This window comes from Penaeus chinensis, chromosome 4, assembly GCF_019202785.1.
Source record: "Penaeus chinensis breed Huanghai No. 1 chromosome 4, ASM1920278v2, whole genome shotgun sequence".
NCBI lineage: Eukaryota > Metazoa > Arthropoda > Malacostraca > Decapoda > Penaeidae > Penaeus > Penaeus chinensis.
In genome coordinates this window covers 28017517-28029177 of record NC_061822.1, presented here as the reverse complement: position 1 = coordinate 28029177, position 11661 = coordinate 28017517, and positions in this window count along the sequence as shown.

Below are 11661 nucleotides of genomic sequence, written 5' to 3'. Positions count from 1 at the left end.
TGTCCCTCGTAAATGCGTTAATTGCCGACAAGAGCATAATGCAAACTCTCCATTATGCGCTTACTATCCAAAGGACAGGAAAACAAACAGTAAAAAAAAACAGGCAGCCCTCCCCCCCACAAAAGTCCCCGCCAGCCCCGCGCTTCGATGATGTGGGGGAATTCCCACACCTGCAGAGGTCAACAGTGATGGCCCCTGCAACGGAAGCCATGGCACCGGCCACAGTACCAGCACAAGCAGGAGGTCAAGCTCTGTCAACTCAAGCACCAGCTGCAGCACCAACTCCAGCACCATATGCTGCATCAGTCTCTACACCACCTTCAACACCAGCTGCAGCACCAACTCTAGCACCATCTGCTGCACGAGCTTCAGCACCAGCTTCAGTATCAGTTGCAGCATCAGCTGCAGCTCAGCCCTCTCTGCAGCAGGACAAACAAGAGTCCAACGGGGAAATCAAAGAACTACTGCAAATGTTGCTTCGACAGATGGAGCAGATGATGTTCATGATGCAGCAACAAATGGCTCAGTAATCTCAACTTCAGGAAAGGATGTTTTCGTTCCTCCTCAATCAACAACAACATCACCCTGTAGTGGGCCTTGGAAATGGTCAAGTAATCAATGTCTCCAGTTAATCACTTGAAATGTATTACCTGGAACATAAACAGTTTGCAGAAACGCAAGGCAACTCTCTCCCAGTACCTTCACTCCGAAAATGTTGATGTGTGTTGCCTTCAGGAAGTCAGAACTAGTGCTCGTTATGCAAAAATTGCGGGATACACATACTATGACAGACCAAATATTGCTAACCCCTCTACGAGAGGGCTTGGCATTTACATAAAGAACTCAATTCCATCGAAAGTGATTGATGACAATAGTGACAACTCCTGTGTTGAATATCTTAGCATTAAAATATTTCTAGACGGTAAAACTATCACCATCATTAATGTATATAATCCACATGATAGTGAGGTGGTACCTAAACCTCCTGACTGCATGATACATACTGATACTGTCTTATTGTGTGGGGATTTTAATGCTCGCCATCCTCTCTTGGGCTCCGAGGGAAGGACCATTGGGAAAAACGGTAAGGCTTATTATGACTATCTCCAAAATACTAGTGACCCCATACACTTATTATGCCCCTTCGAAAAAACTCATTATTTAGGAGGGAAATTGGACTATATAGCTCTATACAATCAGCACACACTGCCAAGTACTGCGAAAGTCATCCCATTCTTAGTTAGTGATCACTGGGCATTAGGTATAACCCTCCCTTTTTGCAAAAGAACCCCACCCCAGCCGCGCCTTAGATACCACCTTGCTGCTAAATATCATGATGAATTAATTGAAAGACTTGCCTGCTGGTATGAAGACTTTACTCCTACCAGCCTGGATCACTTTAATGAAACTCTCTGCCAGCAAGTTGGCAATATCATTACTCAAATACAGCCCAAAAGCCCTGCCAAGCACAGATCTTTATCCTCCAGAGGTAGACATGCACAACAACTGAACAAAGACCCTGAGATAAAACTGCTTAGGAGGCTCATACGATCTACAGTAAGTCAGCTACGACACTTGGGGAAAAACCCTTACTTAGTTAGGGATCTTGTGTTTTTTACTAAAAAGATCAATGAGATAATAACACGGAAACGGGAGGAAAATGTTTATGCCTGGGCAGAATCAATTGACTCCATGACAACCATGAGTAATGTATGGAAGGAAATCAGCAAGATTAAAGGCAATACATGCAGTATAACACCACACCCACATCCAGAAAGGGTAGCCTCATCTCTCCTCAATAAATGGTGTGAGGATTCTTCTCTTGATAGTCTTCCGTTATCCATACGCAGGTGCTCCCTTAAGTTAGGCCATAAATACGAAATTGACTATCAGTGCCACCTCTTAGATGAGGCTGATGCACCATTTACAAGGGGGGAACTCCTTGCAGCCATTAAGACCAGCAAATCCACTGCACCTGGGGATGATGGAATCACTTACGACATCATCCGACTTCTTGCAAAGGTACAGGTTAAGGGAAGTAATCCTCTTCTTGATCTCTTCAACTTAACCTACATGGCAGGCATCTTGCCTACCACTTGGAAACAGGCAACCATCATTCCCATTCCAAAACCAGGACGGCCAGATGAATATAGGCCGATTTCTCTGACGTCCTGCCTGTCTAAAACCTGTGAAAGAATTCTCCTTACTCGTTTACTCCACCAGATCAAAGACATGATTCACCCATCTGTCTTTGGCTTTCAAAAAGGGAGAGGAACACAAATGTGTCTAGCACAGTACCTAAATGGACGTAATGCACAGTCTTCTTACTTCATAGATTTTAAGGGAGCATTCGACAGAGCCTCCCCTACTGCAATCCTCCATGAACTAACTCTTTTAGGAGTTAAGGGCAAGCTTCTGTTATGGATAAAGGATTATCTATCTTTGAGAAGAGCAAAAGTGTGGTATCAAGGCAACTATAGTGCTAATAGGCGAATTGGAATTAGGTACTCCACAAGGGGGAGTATTGTCCCCTACACTGTTTAATATACTTATGCACTCTCTTTGCAAGCTCAAAGATGAATTAGGAGACCTATGCAGCATCACATCCTATGCTGATGACATTCTTATTCAGGTATTTGATAGGGGGGAATATGTTTTACAGAGGTTCAACAAAAAGTCTGCCTCACTTGGTCTCATAATCAACCCAATCAAAACTAAGCATATTTCCAGATCTCGTAAACTGCCTTACATTCCAAAGTTAGGTGGACAAACTATTGCAAGAACTGACACCTACAAATATCTTGGTGTTATGGTGACTGCTCCCCACCTTATGTCCCACAACTCACGTTTTACCAAGGATATTGTTTAAAACATCAAGGAACGATGCCTTGAGCGTTTAAGACCATTGCAATATGTAAGTAACAGATATGTAGGTGCCTCCCTGAGAGTCCTAAGGTTGATGTATATCTCCCTTGTCAGGTCCATGATAGACTATGCATGCCCAGTTCTTAGTATGCTGCCACCGAGTGCCCTCAAACCCCTTGAAGTTTTACAGAACAAGGCCATGAGAATTATACTTGGATGCCCAATGACTGCTAAAGTTCTCGTCATGAGGAAAGAGTTAGACCTCCCTTCTATTCACAGTCGTGTCATCCAAGTTAACACCATACTTGGCATCAGACTCCTGCAGCTTCAGCCTAGACCACAAATCTCCAATAGCCTATCAAATGAGATAAATTATAGAGTTAGGTATGCCCGACCTCGATACTCCAATCTCATACAGTCCAACTTAGAATGGAAAACTAAAACTGCTCATACTATCATGTTCTTCAATGTATGGAACAACGAAGCTATTAATATTCCAGATACAGTAATTGCTGCTCCTTGGCACAGAACTCATGTACATGCTTATATTGATAAATTAATAGGGTCTAAATCTTTGGCTTCAAAAATGGAACTAAAAGCTCACTACTTGAAATATATAGATGGCATTCTACATCCCTCTCATGGTACGCCCCCACTTGCAATCTACTGTGATGCCTCTACTGATCCTCATGGATCAACAGAGATTGGTGTGCTAATTCCTGATATAAATCTTGAAGAAAGTGTGTGCATTTCCAACTGGACAAGCACAACTGATGCCGAGTCAGTAGCTATACATCATGCCATTAAGAAAGGTAGTGAGCAGCAGCGACACCTGGCTGTCTTTACAGACAGCCAAGGCGCTCTCCAAAGGCTTACTGCATTTAATCCAGAAAACATGATAACTAGGAATATCCTTCACCAAATTTCCAAACTATCAGAACGGGGTACTCAAGTGTCACTATACTGGATACCCTCTTATATAGGAATATCACTATGTGACAGGGTTGATCAGTTAGCCAGGTTAGCACTTTCCCATGAAGATCCATGTTATGTAATACCGCTATCTCTCAATCAAATGAAAAAACGAGTTATCAACTGTCTTAGAGATTATGAGGGTCAGGTATGGACCACTGAAAAGATGAAAAAAGACGGACATGGTACTATCTGGCATTACGAGAGTATTGCTGGGACATCAAATTTAGACAAACCCTATAAAATCTATCACGGACTGTCTAGGAGACAACAGGTTACATTAACTAGGCTACGCATAGGATATCAGTACACTATGCAATATGTACAGGATGCAGTTTTGGATGCAAAACCTGTTTCATATCACCACTGCAAACTGTGCAAGGCACCCAAGTCGCATAATCTCACTCATTACTTACTCTGTTGCATAAAGACTGCATCCTATCGATCAAGTAGTACTGTCCACAGATTAGCACTTGTTGATTATATTAACTTTATTATAGACACTGGTCTTGTCTTTGACATGATTAGTGATATAAACGGTTTTTTACCAGCCAGATGATATTTTAATACAGTGATAATATCACAGCCCCTCAGGCATGTATGTAACACTAATGTTTGACTGATGGCCCTCTACAAAAATAGAAGCACAGCCAGTTTGGATAGATGCTTTGGTATCTTACCCTGGCTTTTTGCAGGGCATTTACACCGTTCTGTAAATAAATGTTATCAAATCAAATCAAATCTCTCTCTCTCTCTCTCATTCTTTCCTCTCTCTCTCTCTCTCTCTTTCTTTCCTTTTAACACACTCTTTCTCTCTCTCTCTCTCTCTCTCTCTCTCTCTCTTTCGCTCTCTCTCTCTCTCTCTCTTTCTCTCTCTCTCTCTCTTTTTCTCTTTCGCTCTCTCTCTCTCTCTTTCGCTCTCTCTCTCTCTCTCTCTTTCGCTCTCTCTCTCTCTTTCGCTCTCTCTCTCTCTCTTTCGCTCTCTCTCTCTCTCTCTCTCTCTCTCTCTCTCTCTCTCTCTCTCTCTCTTCTCTCTCTCTCTTTCGCTCTCTCTCTCTCTGTCTCTCTCTCTTTCGCTCTCTCTCTCTCTTTCGCTCTCTCTCTCTTTCGCTCTCTCTCTCTCTCTCTCTTTCGCTCTCTCTCTCTTTCGCTCTCTCTCTCTCTCTCTCTCTCTCTCTCTCTCTCTCTCTCTCTCTCTCTCTCTCTCTCTCTCTCTCTCTCTCTCTCTCTCTCTCTCTCTCTCTCTCTCTCTCTCTCTCTCTCTCTCTCTCTCTCTCTCTCTCTCTCTCTCTCTCTCTCTCATTCTCTCTCTATTTGAAGACGTTCAAAAAAATACATAAATCTACTTTTATTTCAGACGAACTGGAAAACGGTTTTCACGAGAGATCAGCGCAAAGAGGCCGTAAGTGTTTTATAATCAATTTCATTTTGCTATTAATAATTATAAGTTATGATTTACTGAATAATAGTGATAACAGCAATAAACAATGATTATAAAGTGGTAAATACTCATATCGATGACAAAAGCAAATTACACAACTGCTACACTTTCCCCAAAACAATTAACTTGCCTATGCTAAAATCAACTCTTCCTTTTTCCAGCACAGTGAGGCAAAACGTCTCTCCAAGACAGGTCATGGCCTACCCAAAGGCAAACTAAATTAGGTATGTTTTCCACTTATCATATATAGTAATTTTATATGCTATTGCTATATAATGACAAGACGAAACGGAGAGGAGAGATAAAGGGCAGGTAAAGGGAAGTAGAGTTTATATATATATATATATATATATATATATATATATATATATATATATATATGTATATCTATCTATCTATCTATATATATATATATATGTGTGTGTGTGTGTGTGTGTGTGTTCCTGTGTGTGTGTGTTTCTGTGCTTTTTATGATGCGTGTTGTTTCCTATACCATAGAAACAACGCATTTCCTATACTATAATATCTGCCTCCCTCTCTTTCTATCTCATTTTATCGTCGCTTCTCGTTCGACTCCCGCCGCGAATGACCTCCCTCCCCCTTCCCTCCCCTCTCCCCCCTTCCCCTCCCCTCTCTCCCCCCTTCCCCTCCCTCTCCCCCCTTCCCCTCCCCTCTCTCCCCCTCCCCCGCCGCTGCAGCCGCCCACTCTCCCCGGGCGTACACTGTCGTAGGCGTCTCCGTCTCGCGTGCGTGGTTTGCTAATGGCAAGAGAACGGAAGGGGCGAGTCGGAGAGGGGGAGGCGGGGAGAGGAGGGGAGAGAGAGGAGGGGAGGGGGCATCAGCTAGCATTCCGGCGGCCGTTTTGTCCATTCAATATATATAAAATCATATCATATTATATATCTAATATAAATACTTTTTCTCGTCTCCCCTTGGCCCCGTGATCTGCAATTAGCTCCCCAACGCGTCGTGACGTCACAGCTGAGAGGCGTGACGTCAGAGCGCCGGTGAATGGCGTCACCGTGAGGGGGAGGGGGGGGGGCGCCAAAACGACCAGCATCCCCGCCCCCGGGTGCTGGTCTAAGTTTACCTTTAAACATTTGCCCTGCAGATTTCAAGCCCTTCGACCTTGAAGAATTTTGGGGCAAGAGAGTGTACCAGAATCTGACACACGCACACACACACACACACACACACACACACACACGCACACACACACACACACACACACGCACACACACACACACACGCACACACACACACACACACACACACACACACACGCACACACACACACACACACGCACACACACACACACACACACACACGCACACACACTCACACGCACACACACACACACGTACACACACGTACACACACGTACACATACACATACACACACCTGCAGACAGGAATGTGGGATCTTCTTTTATTTCCCTATTTTCGGCATATCTATTTGCTTTAATCAAAAGCCCTCATTGTATATAACAAAACTCTCTAAGTTTACCTTCAAATATTTGCCCTGCAGATTTCAAGCCCTTCGACCTTGAAGAATTTTGGGGCAAGAGAGTGTACCAGAATCTGACACAGTCCTAAGCCAAAGAAGACACGCACAAGCTCTCACAAGACGGACCATAGGGGATGGCTCAGCTCGTGCCCATGGATCGGGCCTGTGGCCGTCTCCCGAGGCTCCTGTCACATCACCCACTGTGTGGCGGCTGTGGCTGCTGAGCGTGTGCATTGAGAGGTTGAACATGTGATGCCTGTTTTCATCATGAGCAAACACCTTTATTTCTGGAAAAGGCTCTTGCAGTGCATGTCCTGCAGCAGTCACATTCTTAAGTTGCTGGACTTTATATTGTTGAGTTTTTTTTTTTTGTTTTGTTTTCTTTGTTGATTGTCAGTATTTGAAGGTCAGTGTATTTGCTGAAGCATTTATGTTAAATTTTTCATTTTGAAAGACGGTTGAGATTTAAAAGAAGTTCTTTTCAGGCATGTGAATTGTAAGTCAAGTGAACTGAATGAGTAGTCTTCCCATACGCTGGGAAATAGATTTTTAGAACTGATTAGGTAATAATCCAAGTAACTTTGTAGCATTTCAGAGAGACAAACAAAAAAGGAAATAAAAAAATAAAAATAAAAAAGGAATAGAAAAAAATGGAATCAAACCATATATTAAGGCTGCATATATTGATATTGTACCAACAATTGTTGCACCATTTATGCTGTATTTTCAGGATATTTTCCATGGACTTTGACATTTCAAGTGTGGCGGGTTTGTTAGGAAATATTATATATTTCTCATATGCTTGCTATACAGTACAAAACTCTAATAACCAATGCCACAAAATAACAAGAACTGGACATTGAAAAACCAGCTATTTTTAGATTTAAATTAATAGCATATTTAATCAGTTGGAGTCACATGACATTGATATTTTTCTTTCCTTGTATGCATTGGAATTACTTAATGCAATGATTCACAAGTTGATTAGAGGCCTTCATGTTTGATCTTGTAGAAACATGATTAAAAGTTCGTAAAATCCTTACTTCATCTTCTGTTATGTAAAATGTGTGTGAGTATGTGTCTGTGCTTGTGCATTACGGGCTCACGCTCACACACAAAATACATATACACCTACACACACACACCCAAACACTTAAACATACATGACTTATACATATACACATGTGCATGCAGATACATAGATTCACACACATTCACATACTTGCATATGTATAAAAGCATATTTATACAAGCTTCATTTTTTTTTTCTGAACTGAAGTTGAAGCATCTTCATGAAGGTGCATTTTTCCCCTTTTGAAAACAATATATAGAGAAACGGTCCCTATGTTGCAAAAAAAATGTAACTGTCATAATCAGTTAGCATATGTATTGGTCTGTGGAACACGTTCAAGGAGTCACAACACTTGAAAATAAAAAATGAGAATCGTAATCCATCTGTGTTGGTTGGCAGTATGTTTCGAGCTGCTTAACATTTTGAGGTGTTTTTGTAATATATCTGGAGATGAGTGACAAACAGTAGTTACTGTAATGTGATTATGTGATTCCTCTCATGTATATTGCTAATTTTGTATCTTGTACATTTTGAAATGCTTTTACCCAGCCTTGCTGATGTTTTGAAGGCTGATGTTACTAGGTAAATGGGGGCAGTCATAACAGGGACAGAGTTTCAGGAAATGGATGAGTAGTGCTCCGCAAAGTTGCACTGTTTAGGACTTGCAATGTTTTTCATTTTATTTTTTATTTTGTCATGAGACACTGTGATGCTACTCAGTATGCCAGGAGTCTGAGTATGTCGAGTGTCAATTGGATGAAGGGGTTGCTCCCCGGAGCAACCACACCAGTGATTGGGTTTAACACTAACCCCAGGAATACTCAAGTTTAGCACATATTGTGACCCTTTTTCACTAGACGTAATGGATATTTCACTGTATTTTGGATACATTTTGTGACTTGTTTTGATAACAAATTTTAGTGATAAGGTTGTATGCTTATATACTAAGTGAGCTCAGTCCCTCAGGGGCACAACCTAATTGATTAGTTTGTGATATTATTTTGTTTCAGCTTGTGAAGACTTGTAAGTTGAGACAAAGTATTTTGAACCAATCTTGATGCTGGATATCTTTGACCCCGACATATGTTCTAAAATACAACCTGAAAATCTTCATACTGGTATCCTTATCCTTAAGATCATTAGGGTGATATAAAATTTAAACATAACTTTTGCACAGTGATGCTAATGTGAATGTCAAATTAGCAGATAACTTGTCAAAATGAAATTTCTTCCTTTTTTGAATACATATGGCTTGCCGATGTACATATTTAAGAAAAAGGAAAAAGTAAACAGAACTTGCAGTTAGCATTCTATTCTGTTAACTGTTATAAAGACCTATGAAAATGTGCAGTGCATTGCCAATACCTATGTGCAATAGTAGGATTTTGAGAACTATCCTCCCAATTAACTGCACGTGAGAAAAGGCCCTATGAGGCTTGGTAAAGAAATGTAGAAATTACAATCTAACCTCTTGTTTTAAATTTCAATTCCCCAGAAAAAAAGTAAACGGAAGAAAAATAAATAAAATTGCTTTTGTAGTGAAATGAGATATTTCTATGTTCTTCCAGGGTAGGGGATCCCCCCTACCTTGGATGTCAGCCCTCGCCTCAACTAGTTTTGAGAGGGTCTTTTCTTCTCCCTCTTTCCTTTTCCTTCTCTTCGTCATGCCCTTCCGTTCGCTTCCTAAGGTGTGAGGGTCGTGCTGAAGGGATGAGAGGCTGGCTTAGTATCGGTCCTGAACGGCCGCCGGGAGTCATGGGCTCTTTTGCATATCCCTTATTACCCTCCACGATGCCAAGTCTGCAACACCGCCGTAACAATAAATCACATACAACATGCCAAAAATACAATAACCAAAGACAAAAACTAATCAACTTTTTCCGATTACAAAATAAAGATTTAACAACATCAAATCTACTATCAAACGATGAAAAAATCATCAGTAAAGTAATCCCTTTTCTAAGGGAGACAAAACTTTATGACCTTATATAGATTGATAGAATAAATAGGATCCATTGGCTTAATAACCTTGGCCACATGCCGCTGGTTGATAGCCAAGAAATCCAACAAAGAAAGAAAGAAAGAATTGATGGTGTTACTTTTATTATAAATGTTATAATTATATTATTATTTTTAAACATTAGTAACAGCAAAATAAGATAAATATTTCGTAAATCAAAGAAAAGCGTGAACAGTAACTGGGTCATTGGTGACGTAGTACAAGTGTAGCCATCTATGTGAAAAAACAATCAAACAAGTACTCACAGTGGGCATAGCACATACCTACACGTCATACCCGTCGGCAAGGGGTTAAGAGATAATTACTTGAATGGGTGATACATGCATATTCATATACAGAAAGATAGTTTTTTCGCGAATTTATGCCGTATCTTCTTTGCTATTCCTGTTTGAAACATTAAGAGAGCGCCACCTTGTTATTTTAAATTCTCAACTGATCAAATCGAATGTATAAATGTATATAAGCGCACAAACATACATACAAGAACAGATGTGTGTAAATATATATATATATATATATATATATATATATATGTATTATAATGTCTTTAATTCTCTGCTGATTGAAACGATTATATAAATGTGTATATCCGCATGAACACAAACACACACCTAAGTGCACACATTTACGTGTAAACACACACACATATATGTGTGCACATATATGTGTGTGTGTGTGTGTATGTGTGTGTGTGTGCGTGTGTATATATATACTCATATATATGATGTGTATGTATATATATTTTTTTTTTAGTTTTTTTTTCAACTGATAAGAACGACTATATATATATATATATATATATATATATATATATATATATATATATATACATATGCGCGTGCACAAAACCCACATAAACACACATACATATAAAAAATAATTTCTTGTTTTCCTTTTTTTATTTATTTATTTATTTATTTTTTTTTATTTCGTCTTAAATGACCGTTCCTTTTTATCCTTTTATTCAGTCAAATGTATAACATATAAGCACACCGAAACCTATATGTATTTCACTACATTTAAAGCCAATAATAAATCTGTCCTCTCGGATCCGGAGCGCCTTGGCTGCGTCCTCACGGCCGGGGGGCCTCGGGGGCGTCGCCTCGCTCCGCAGAGTTGTCCTGCTCACCCCGAAGGCGCTCATTTTGGGAGTTTTCCTCGAGGTCCTACGGGCGAGGGGCCCCGGGGGCGTCCTCTCTGCCCGGAGCGTCGTCTGGGTCCTGCTCGACTCTGAAGGCCTGATCACTGGAGCTTTCGGAGTCCTGCGGGCGGGCGTCCTTTGGGACGTCTTCTTGGCTCGGAGTGCTGTCCGAGTCCTGCTCGCCTCGAGGTTGCCGGTCTGCGCTCTCTCGGGAATGTTCATCCAAGCCCTACGGTTGTTCGGAGTCGTCCTCCGGCATCGCAATGTCGACCTACCCGTTAATGTTGAAGCGCAAGACAAGGCCATGCAGCGCAAAGATTCCCAGGATCACGCCCAAGTCCTCTACTTCAGGCGGACGCATCTCGAAGTCACCGCACACCTCCCTCCCGAACGCCTTAACGCGCACGTTCTCGGCATGATACTGAAGGACACCTCCCTTGGTAATTTCATTGAACCGGATCCCCAAGTGAGAAATGTCCTCGAGGGCCAAATCGAGTTTCTACGCGTCCTGCAGGCTTCCTGTCACGAAGATGTTGGATCCGGTGTCCACTGAAGCCTCGATTTCCTTGCCGTTGATGGTCACGACTCTAGTTAGCTCAAACCAGTCGACATCCTCTATTTCATGTCTGAATATGAGCTGCT